The sequence below is a fragment of the Nicotiana tabacum genome, chromosome 3, assembly GCF_000715075.1.
Source record: "Nicotiana tabacum cultivar K326 chromosome 3, ASM71507v2, whole genome shotgun sequence".
NCBI lineage: Eukaryota > Viridiplantae > Streptophyta > Magnoliopsida > Solanales > Solanaceae > Nicotiana > Nicotiana tabacum.
Genome location: NC_134082.1, coordinates 210,433,559 through 210,445,416, shown reverse-complemented (window position 1 = coordinate 210,445,416; position 11,858 = coordinate 210,433,559).

Genomic DNA, 11,858 nt, shown 5'->3' with positions numbered 1-11,858 from the left:
ATATTGGCGCGTGTGCCTAATTCTTTTAATCATTCAACACCGTACAGATCTTGGTCTAGACACCTCCAAATGTCTAACCTGAGTTTCTCACTTCAATAATCCCCAAACCATCTTCTTAGAGAAACATCCATCTGGCTTAAAAAATAAGTCATAATAGAATAATGAAATTCGTAAGTCTGATTAGTTGTCAAGACCGACCTCTACAAGTAAATATAACCTCACATTATCCAAGGTTCCATAAGGTCTCATCTCTTCACGATTCTTAACGTAAGAGGCGATTGCTCGTGTGAGAGAGCCAATCTCGCGACTTGTTCGACACACTTTATCAACAAAATATTCATCACATACATACGAGATGTAAGCATAATTCACGAGTCAAATATTGATGAGTGCATTATATTACTTAAGTCATTTTACAATACATAAATAAGTTCATATCCTTCGCAAACCTAGAGCCATAACATATTTCTCAAATAGGTCTCTAGATATCGCCTTTGTAAAAGGATCAACTATCATGCTTCGCGTAGGAATGTACTATAAATTTATCTTTTCACTTGCTACCATGTCTCTTACAAAGTTATACTTGATGTCAATGTGTTTGGTTTTGCTGTGATACTTTGGATATTTTGTATATGCAATAGCCGCTTGACTATCACAATATAGAGTCATGGGACCCTGAGAGTTCTTTGTAATATCCAAATGCTCCAAGAATCTCTTCAACCAAATAGTTTCTTGTACCGCAGACGCACAAGCCACGAACTTAGCTTCCATTGTTGAAAGGGTTGTACATGTTTGTTTCTTACTTTTCCACGATATAGCACCACCATTAAGTAAGAAGGCATAACTGAATGTTGATTTTCTATCATTCCGATCACCAGTCCAATCAGCATCTGTATGTCCTCTCAAGCTATGACATAGTAAATAATCTGCAGTTCCCTTCATGTATTTGAAAATTCTCCTCACACCTTTCCAATGATCTCTTCCAGGATTGGATTGATACCTGCTAATCAGATCTACGACATATTAAATGTCTGGGCGAGTACACATCATAACGTACATCAAGCTCCCGACAACACTTGAATATGGAACTCCAGACATGTCTTCCTTTTTATTTTTAGTCTTAGGACACATTTCAAGGCTTAAAGTTTCATCTCTTGCTATAGGAGTATCCATGAATTTGCAACTATACATGCGAAAACGCTCCAAAATTTTCTTTATATAAGTTTCTTGAGATAAACTCAGTAGCTTTTTGGAACGGTCTCTTTGGATCTTAACTCCAAGGATATAGTCTGCCTCGTCCATATCTTTCATGTCAAATGACTTTGAAAGCCATGACTTGATAGTTTTCACATACTTCAAATTGTTTCCGGCCAATAAAATATCGTCCACATAAAGAGAAAGAATTACAAATATCCCATTTGACATCTTCACATAAATGCAATGGTCTTCATCGATCATGGTGAAATCATATGGGATCACCTTCTTGTGAAATCTCAAATATCATTGCCTTGAAGATTGCTTCAGGCCATAAATAGATCTTTTCAATTTACAGACCTTTTTTTCTTGGCCTTTAATGATGAAGCCTACAGGTTGTTCCATATAGATTTATTCGTTTAGTTCTCCATTGAGAAAAGCTGTCTTCACGTCCATTTGATATAATTCCAAATCCAAACGTGCAACAATAGCCAAAAGTAAGCGAATTGAGGTAAACTTCATAACTGGTAAAAAGGTTTCCTCATAATCTATTCCAGCTTCTTGAGTAAAGCCTTTTGCCACCAATCGTGCCTTGTATCTTTCTGTTGACCCATCCGCTTTGCGTTTAACTTTGAGAACTAATTTGTTTCCAATGGCTCTACGCCCAGGCGAAAGATCAACTAGATCCCAGACTTTGTTGGTTTTCATGGACTCTAATTCTTCTTTCATTGCTTTCATCCACTCATCTTTTTCAGGGCTCAAAAAAGCCTCAGTCACAGACTTTGACTCATCCATTTCTGTGGGAGATACCAAGAAAACATAATCTTCAATGTCATAAGTACATTTTGGTATATTTTTCCTGGCATTCTTTCGTAGTTGAAATTCAGGTTCGTCGGAAGGATTTTGGGATTGTGAGTTCCTACTCCCACTCGGATCAAGATAAGATCTTGATCAATTTGATTATTAACTGTGTCAGAAGACACTTGCTGAATGTCAGAGTTCAACATCTCATAAAGAGGCTCTCCATTCTTTACCTCGCGATTCAATTTCAGTAACACTTTCATCCTCTAATTCACCAATGAATACATACATACCCTTTGGAGTGTTCTAAATATCTTATAAAGATACATTTCTTGCCTTTTGCACCTAATTTACCAAACTTGCTAAAAGAATATTTTAAATATGCATCATAATCCCAAGGTCGTAAATCCATTTATGACCAGTCCATAGCTCATAAAGAGTGGAAGAAACTTATTTAGAAGGCACTGTATTCAATATATAAGTTGCAGTCAATAACGCATCTCCCCAAAATGAGATAGGTAAATTTGCTTGCGCCATCATGGACCTTATCATGTCCAATAGTGTTCTATTCCTCCTTTATGCTACAACATTTTGTTGAGGTGTGTACGGAATAGTTAACTGTCTGGCGATTTCCTCTTCATTGCACAATTCTTCAAATTCTTTTGAAAAATATTCACGCCCTCTATTGGTTCTTAAGGTCTTAATCCTTTTGTCTAATTGATTCTCAACTTCATTCAAATATTTCTTAAAGCATTCTAGTGCTTCAGATTTATGAGTAATCAAATAGACATAACCAAAGCGTGTGAAATCATCAATGAATGTAATGAAATATAAATCACCAGACCTAGCCCTAACATTCATTGGACCACATATATCAGAATGAATTAATTGCAATGGAAAATTAGCTCTCTTAGCCTTTCTAAATAATTTACATGTAATCTTTCCGGTAAGACAATTTTTACAAATTGGCATTTCAATTTTAGAGAAAGAACCTAGATGTCCTTCCTTAGCCAATCTATTCATTCGATCATGCCCTATGTGACCTAATCTTGCATGCCATGTAATAACATCAACATCATTGTTACTAGAATAACATGTCATAACACAACGGTCAACATAATAGTTATACGTAGAAGGATTACAATCTAACATAATAAAACCATCATAACGATGTCCAAAACCATAAAAAACATTGTCTTGAGTAATTCTAAGACCACTGCGACTAAAGTTCAAATTGAAATCTAAATCTAGAAGAACATACACGAATACTAAGTTTCGTCGAATCTCTGGAACATATAGGACCTCATGCAACATCAAAGATCGGCCACCACACATATCCATTCTGCAAGTGTCTATCCCTTTGACTTCAAGCTTTGCATTATTTCCCGCATATACATGCTTTGATCCCGGTGAAACTCGACAAAACTCTATAAACGCTTCTCTATCGCGGCTCACATGGTCGGTGGCCCCTGAGTCTACAATCCACACATGATGAGATTTAGTTAGTAAAATAGTGCTAGAAACATATATAGCACTAAGAGATGCGCTTTGAAATGCTACCTTTTTCGGCTCAGTGCACTCACGAGCAAAACGCCCTGGGACTTGGCAATTGTAACACTTTGTCTCGCTCTTGTCTTTCTTCTTGTAGAACCATTTTCCTTTATGGAATTTGGCTTGTTTCTTTTCTTGGAGGGTCCTTCTCCGGTCTCCTTACCCTTTCCGTCATTTTTCCAGTTTCTTTTGTGTGTGAAAATTTATTTCTTTGTACCACTTGATTCTGTCACAAATGCATTAGGTACATCTTTAGCATCATCAAGCCGCTTGTCTTCAAACTCCACATGACAGGCAACATCAGCAAAAGTTTTGATGCTATCGTGGGTCAAGTTAACCTTCAAATGTTCCAAATTATTGGGAAGAGATCGAATCACTGCCTGAACCTGCTGCTCATCAGAGAGAACATGGTCAGCATTTTTGAGTTGAGCAATCATATTTGACATCACCCTTAGATGTTGCTTGACACCGTGATCATGACTTTTTTGTACGTGTCAAATTTTATTGTCAGTTGTCGAAGGCGAGTCACAGTCATACCCCCATATGCCTCTCTTAAATGTGCCCACATGGCTTGAGCAGTAGGATATTGCTCACATTCTTGGATGAGATCATCAACAACTGAACTTACAATAATTTCACGTGCAGTAAAATCTTTCTTTTTCCAAACATTGTAAGTTTCCAGATCCCTCCTGTGTTGGGCAGTGTTACCCTCCTCTGGGTGACTCATAACATGGTTAATACTTTCAAGAGCATCCTGCTCTTTGAGTACATACCACATCTTACGACTCCAGATATAGTAATTTTCACCATTCAGTTTGTCACCCTTGTTTAAGTCAGCAATGATACTTTTTATGTCATGCCTGTTATTAGAGACAATATTACAAGTTTAACTCATCAATATATACTTCAGTTAATTTATACATGTGATTACACTCTTAAGTAAATTAATTATAATATTAATTCTATATTTAGTATAGAATCGAACGGTCACTACGTTTCCCTTCATCATCTATATTTAAATTTTTAAATTAATATTAAAATTACTTCTTAGTGTGTACTTTATTTCAACTCTCAATCCACTACACAAAAGAAAATGATAAACAATGTATGTAACTGGTGAGACAAATAACACAATTTAAATTTTATTAAGATAAAACACATAATAACAATTTACATGTTTGCTAACACATTCATGTACCAATCGAACACTAACTCTTGCTCATATACGCTAAAAGGTGTACTAGGCCAAACATCATGATAAATCTCAGTTAAAAATTTACCCCAAGGCTCTCGAAGAGAGTCCGCTAAAATAGATAATGCTTTCCAATCAGTAATTTCTATGTAATTAGCCAATTCAGCTCTTTTTATGTTAAAAGGTGTACATGTTCAGGGACAGAAGCATCATGACCCATTTTAAATTCCTTAAACTCCCTAAAAAAAAATTCTCTTTCCCTTCGTCCAACCCTTCGATCCCTTAAATCATTCTGCCTCGCCCTTGGGACATTCTTGATGATTTCAGGCTCTGAGTCTGAATCATTATAGAAATAAGTCCGGCGACAACGTATCCTTCTACATTGTCCCCTTCCTTGTCTTCGAGAACTCCCACTTGAAGTAATTCGAACTTGTCCCTGTTCAGCCATATCTGAAATTGGACTAAGGAAATAATAAGAATGGATAGAACCATTCAATGTGACAACATATGTCACATTAACTTGTAGAAAAACAGGGATATATGTAACTAAGACTAGTATTTTTTTTTAATATTTAAATACTCTGTCTAAGCACAAAAAAAATATGTGATAACTTTTCTATCAATAGAGATTGACTATAACTTGGCATAATTCCTTTACGTTAAGGCACAAACTTACATATAGATGACAAGTTAAATATGAATATTATGCACCTATTCATTTAAAAAATAAAGTCAATCTTCCCAAACAAAAAAAATGTAGCTTCCCATGCCTCACTATTTTGAACATATAAAATTAGAAACTTACTTATGCCCAGTCATATTTGGGCAAAAGTGAAATGGAGAAAAGCCAGAAGCAAGACCAAATTGTATTTTGCAGTTAAACACACATGTCAAGTTTATGTCAAAGAAATACTAAGTTCCCCAGCAAGCTTTCCATAGAGAAAACACACTAATTCCATTGGGGTATACAATGTAGAACTTCAGAGAAAACGCTTGATTTAATGTAGAACAGTGTAAATCTACTACTTACTTTGCAGATGCATATGGAATATTCAGAAGGGTGTTTGGTTGGAAAAGTAAGGTATGATAATTTTGTAGACAATGCCACAATCCAATGCAGGTATACAATGGATAGCCTTACAAATGCTTTCTGCCTAACTCATGTGTTGGTCACTTTAGTTCTTCCTTTAGCATAGGTTCTAGAAAATCTATTTGATCCTTATTGACGCATATAAAACTTGTCACTGTATTACTTAGGACGCCGCTACTGACGGCTTAAAAAAAAAATACAGCCAATCCATTAAAACAATTTGAGTCCTTGTTTTAATCCATTACAAAATGAATATCGTTTCCAATAAACGAATTGTTAAAGAACTTTATGGCAATATTCTTTGTCGCACCTCCTTTTTACCGCGCCCGCGTGGGTACAAGGGAGTTTTCTCCAATTAAAGGACAGTCGAAACGGGATTTATTTAATTATTTCAGAGTCGCCACCTGGGAATTTTAAGGCGTCCCAAGTCACCAATTTTAATCCCTGAATCGAGGAGAATATGACTCTGTTTATTATTCTGCGAACCAGAAATCCTGAGTAAGGAATTCTGTTAATCCGGAAGAAGGTGTTAGGCATTTCCGAATTCCGTGGTTCTAGCACGGTCGCTCAACTGCTTTCATTCTTGACTTAATTATCTTGATTTTACTAAATACGTTTTTATTGCATGATTTTACTACCGCTTTTTACTTATTGTTTACAATTATATGGACGAATTACGCGTACGTATATTCGTATTATGTACTTTTTATAATTACCGGGGATCGTGCCACGCGTACGTGTACACAATAAAATTATTATAGTTTTTATTAACAAAAAAAAACATATGTTCGAAATTTAAAATAAATTCAGGAACATCATTACCCTTGTATTTAGACAATGAACTGCACATCTCGGGTTATATGAAATTATTTAATATTTTCCAAAGAAATTCGTTTTTATTAAATATTCGCTCGAAATTGCGCGTACGCATAATCCGAAGTTACTTTTAAAATATAATCAGGGTGCGCGAACGCATCCCTGATTGCGCAAAATAGTATTATGGACTTTTCCCCCAAATTGTTTATTATATTATGAGAAAATCTCCATTTAAGATACCCTTTAATTCTTGAAAAAGAATTCACAATTTATTAAATGTTGCCCGTCGATTATAATTTCCGCGTATAATTTATGTTCATCCAAAACTATTCAAATTCAAAATAAAGAATAAGAACATGATTAATACTATTCTTCACAAATACAACATATATATCTATATGCCCAATAATGAATTGTATATGAAACTAAAAATGATTTATAAAGGGAAGAATATTTTTTCAAGAACTTTTATTATTTCTATTTAGTTCAAATCCTATTTCTAATTGTCGTTGATGTAAAGTGTTGCAATTTGTATATCTCATCTTATTCTCATATACTTGCTTTTAATCTAATAGGCCTAATTATTTATTTAGGATGGTAAATAGGCATCAAATTGATAAGAAAGGGAATTATTATACAAATTGATTAACAACATTGCCTTACATGCCACATATTTGTATGTCTTGAAACATTCGTAGCACTTTAACATCATAATGAGCCATAACAACTCAACTTACCATCCACTAATGGTTCTATAGATACCTGTTATAATGCCACATAGGAACGTACAACTTATATCATTCCTTCCACAACTAAATCAGATTATCAGAATAAATTAGCAATATGGTTTTGACATTTTCACGCTATTCTTTATTCAACTAACAACGTCACATGGCCTAGTTAATGGCCAATCTTTATGTCATGTTTCCCTATTTACACAACTCAAAGATAACTAAACTAATGAAATTTCAGCATGGATAACATTATTACAAAGTGAAAAAATAAGACAATCAACTTGTAGCCATCAAGTCGAACTCATTACTGGCTATCCAACATGAAATCAAAGTTGAAACTTAAATGTTTAAACTTAAACGATAGGAGGCAATATTACAATTTAAAATTTCATTTATTTGTCATGTTGAATCTCTTTCCAACATAAAGTTTAAGAGATATGTACCTGAAAATGAAGGTAGAAGGAGTAAATTTCAGCAGTTGCAGCAGTAATAAATTCAGCAGAATATGCCAAATAATTCAGCAGATTTGAGCAACAAATAGGATCCGGGGAACCCAAATGAACAGTGACGATATTTTTAAAAGACACTGCAGATTTTAACTGAACAATGGAATCAAATAAAGTTGAACAGATTCAACAAAAGAACAATATTTCAGATTTCAGTTTCTTTCCAGTTTCAAATTCCCATTTTTCTGATTTTTCTGTTTCTGCTGCTGTATCTGTGTGTGTGTGTGACTATTCTCTTTGTTTCTTTTCTGTTTCTTCTTCCTCTTCAGATTCCGAAAAGAATTTGATTTTTCTGCTTGATTTTCCACACTCAAATCTGACTTTTCACTCTCTTAAAGTCTGCTAAGTCAGATTTTCTTTTGAACTACTGATTTTCTCTCTTTCCTTTCTTTTCTGTCTGAAAAGGTTCCTAAATCAGATTTTTTCTTCTTCTCCTCTCCTAAAATCTCTCAAACTCTCTTCAAGTCCCCCCTATTAAGCTGTCCAGCTCCCTGTATTTATACAGGGCTGGTCCTATACTTTTAAGTGCTTCTTGGACCCCTTTATTCTTTTTTAAAAAACAGAAAGTTCCACTACAAACTACTTTTTAATACTTTATATGATCCTATCCTGATTTTAAGCAGCTCCATTACCCTTTGTTTCCCATTAGTATCTTAAATTATAGCCATTACATTCCACTTCCAGCACACTAGCACTAACACTGTTTTTTACTGTTTCATTCCCAGAAATGCCCTGAAATCCTACTGTTATTACTGCCCATTAATACAAGATCAAAATCTATTATGAAACAGATTTAAAAATCTGTTCAAACCTAATTATCAACCTGATTTAAAACAGCTAATACCAATTCTCTTAAGTTCCTAACACAGTTGTATCTACCCAACAATTGTGAAATTGAATTTACCTAACATCTCAACAACATCACACAGAATTCAACAGAACAATTCAAACTAAATTTGAAATATGTATGAATGCAGGGGCATTGTCAGTATACTGACACTGCCTGAAACCAACTGCTCAGAAATTAATATTCAAATGTTTGATAAACTTTCTGACTTATTAAACAAGAACCAACTAATTAGCAAGGACTAACTAACTGATTACAACAACATGATAATAGTCAATCAAAACAGGTGAGCAGGTTATTACAATGTATTATCATAAACGGGGATTCATAATGTAACTAATCGACGAACTTAATCGAGTCGATTACACACATTGTAAACAAACATAACCAACAGAAACATTTCACTTTAGGAATCAAGTAGACGGGTAGGGGACAGTATAACAAAATTGACTAGAAAATTATGAAAAATTAAACAGACTAATGAAAACAAACATACAATACACGTAGAATACACATGAGAAATAGAAAAAATACCTCTGACCCTTCAAATACATTCCGACTTGGACTCAACTTGGATTCGTATTTTGTTTGAAATCAAACAGACCTTAATCGAAGTATTTTCCACTGAAAATACTTCGACTAAGGTCGATTAAACCTCAATTTTTTAATCAATTTGGACAAAAATCCAGAAGTTTGGTATTTAGGGCTCCTGAAGGTTCGATTTGGGATTTAACCATTTCTGGTCAGATTCGAGGAGAACCAAATATGATACAAGGGTGAGGGTGGCCTAGGGGTCATTTGGTGTTAGTTTGAGGTAGGTTGGGATAGGTTCAAGTTTTACTCGAATCTTCAAATGAAGATTCGAGCAGTTCCAGTAGGACTCGAGCCATGCAACTAACAGATCCTTAGTGAGGGAATTTAGGAGAAACTGTAGTGTTATTTTGGAGGTCATCGGAGAAGATAAGGTTTTCAGGCCAACCTTCGATTTAAGATTCGAAGAGTTGGGGCCTGATTCGAAGGAAACCAATGTTAGATCTGTGTAGAGGATGTTCAGGGGATTCTAGGGTGTTATTTTGGTGACCGGCGGCGTTGATGCCGCCGGGTTTCAGGCGGTGGGATCCTAGGGCGGCTAGGGTTAGTGGTGAGTTTGGGAACGATGATGAACAGTGAGAGGGGGGTGTTTGGTTAGGGGCCGGGGTAGGGGTTTGGTCTTTATATAGGGGTGGGGTGGATTGATCTCATCCGTTGGATCAATTAAGATGCACGGTTGAGATCAATCCACTTAACCAAACGTCGTCGTTTGGTCTAAGTTCAGGGTCGGCCTGGATTGGGTCAAAGGGTCGGGTTACGGGTTACGGGTAAGGGTAGTGTATCTCAGCCGTTAAATTGATCTAATCTAACGGCCCTTGATGAATGATCACCAAACGACGTCGTTTGGCGTAGCTGAATTGGACCGGACATGGTCATCTGGATTGGGCTGTGGGGGGAATTAATTCATTTGGGCCTGGATTTTAATCCAGGTCCGATTTTGCATATATATACATTTTTTTCATTTTTTCTAATTTAAATTTCTAATTTTAATTATAAAACAATTTTAACTTCAAAAATATATTAATTACTCTATAAAAATTATTTAACACATAGACAAGACATCAATCACACAGTGGAATATTTAAAATAGAACTATTGCATATTTTTGTGATTTTATTTAAATTATCTTTTAAATGCATAATTAAATCCTATATGCATGCAATATGTATTTTATTTTATTTTTTCATTTTATTATGACAAAGTAAACACTTACGGACATAACACAAGTATTTAACACCACGCAAATTCAAAAATTACACAGTAAAAGAAATTTATTTTATTTTTGATTTATTTTGGAGTAGTTTTCGTAAGGCAAAAATTACGTGCTCACAGCTGCCCCTCTTTGTGCGGAAACTCGAAGAGTTTTCGTGCAAAGATAAAGTGAGCGGATACGAGCGATTTTTGCCCGTTCAAATACTCCGTGGGAAGCATTTTTGAAAGATTTGACCGAACCTCTGCTTCCAAGGTTTCCTACATATCCTTGGCTATAAAGGAATCAGGTCAATGTAGTTCGGGAAGTTTTGGGTAGCTGGGACTACCGTGGGACTGTGATGTTACTGCTGCTTCGTGCTGTTTTTACTTCCTGCTGACCTCCTTATTACACCTTACTTCAAAGGTAATGCAAAAATTAAACTAGATTATGGTACAGGAATTATAAAAAATCTTATCTAGATCATGCCCTTGCGTTTCTTGTTGTCTTGATATCTTGGTGACTCTTGGGCATTTGGCTTATTCCGTATTCCTTTTAATTTTGTCCCGTATTTTCTTTTGGGACTCTTGTTGTTTCTTGCTGGGGATTTTGTTGGACTCTTCTGCTTTATTGATTCTAAGTGTGCTCCTTTTTCATATGAGCGGGCTTTTGATTTCAACATTTCAATTGCATTCCTTCGTTCTTCAGGTGGGTGCCTTGACTGCTTCTTTTCTTTCTTCATCCTCATTCTCCAGGTGGACGCCTGACTTCTTTTTAACTTCTTCATCCTCATTCTCCAGGTGGACGCCTGACTTCCTCAATTCTTCATCCTCATTCTCCAGGTGGACGCCTGACTTCTTCTATTCTCATCCTCATTCTCCAGGTGGACGCCTGACTTCTTCTTTTCTCATCCTCATTCTCCAGGTGGACGCCTGACTTCTTTAATTCTCATCCTCATTCTCCGGGTGGACGCCTGACTTCTTCTTTTCTCATCCTCATTATCCAGGTGGACGCCTGACTTCTTTAATTCTCATCCTCATTATCCAGGTGGACGCCTGACTTCTTCTTTTCTCATCCTCATTCTCCAGGTGGACGCCTGACTTCTTCTATTCTCATCCTCATTCTCCAGGTGGACGCCTGACTTCTTCTTTTCTCATCCTCATTCTCCAGGTGGACGCCTGACTTCTTTAATTCTCATCCTCATTCTCCAGGTGGACGCCTGACTTCTTCTTTTCTTCATCCTCATTCTCCAGGTGGACGCCTGACTTCTTCTTTTCTCATCCTCATTATCCAGGTGGACGCCTGACTTCTTTAATTCTCATCCTCATTATCCAGGTGGACGCCTGA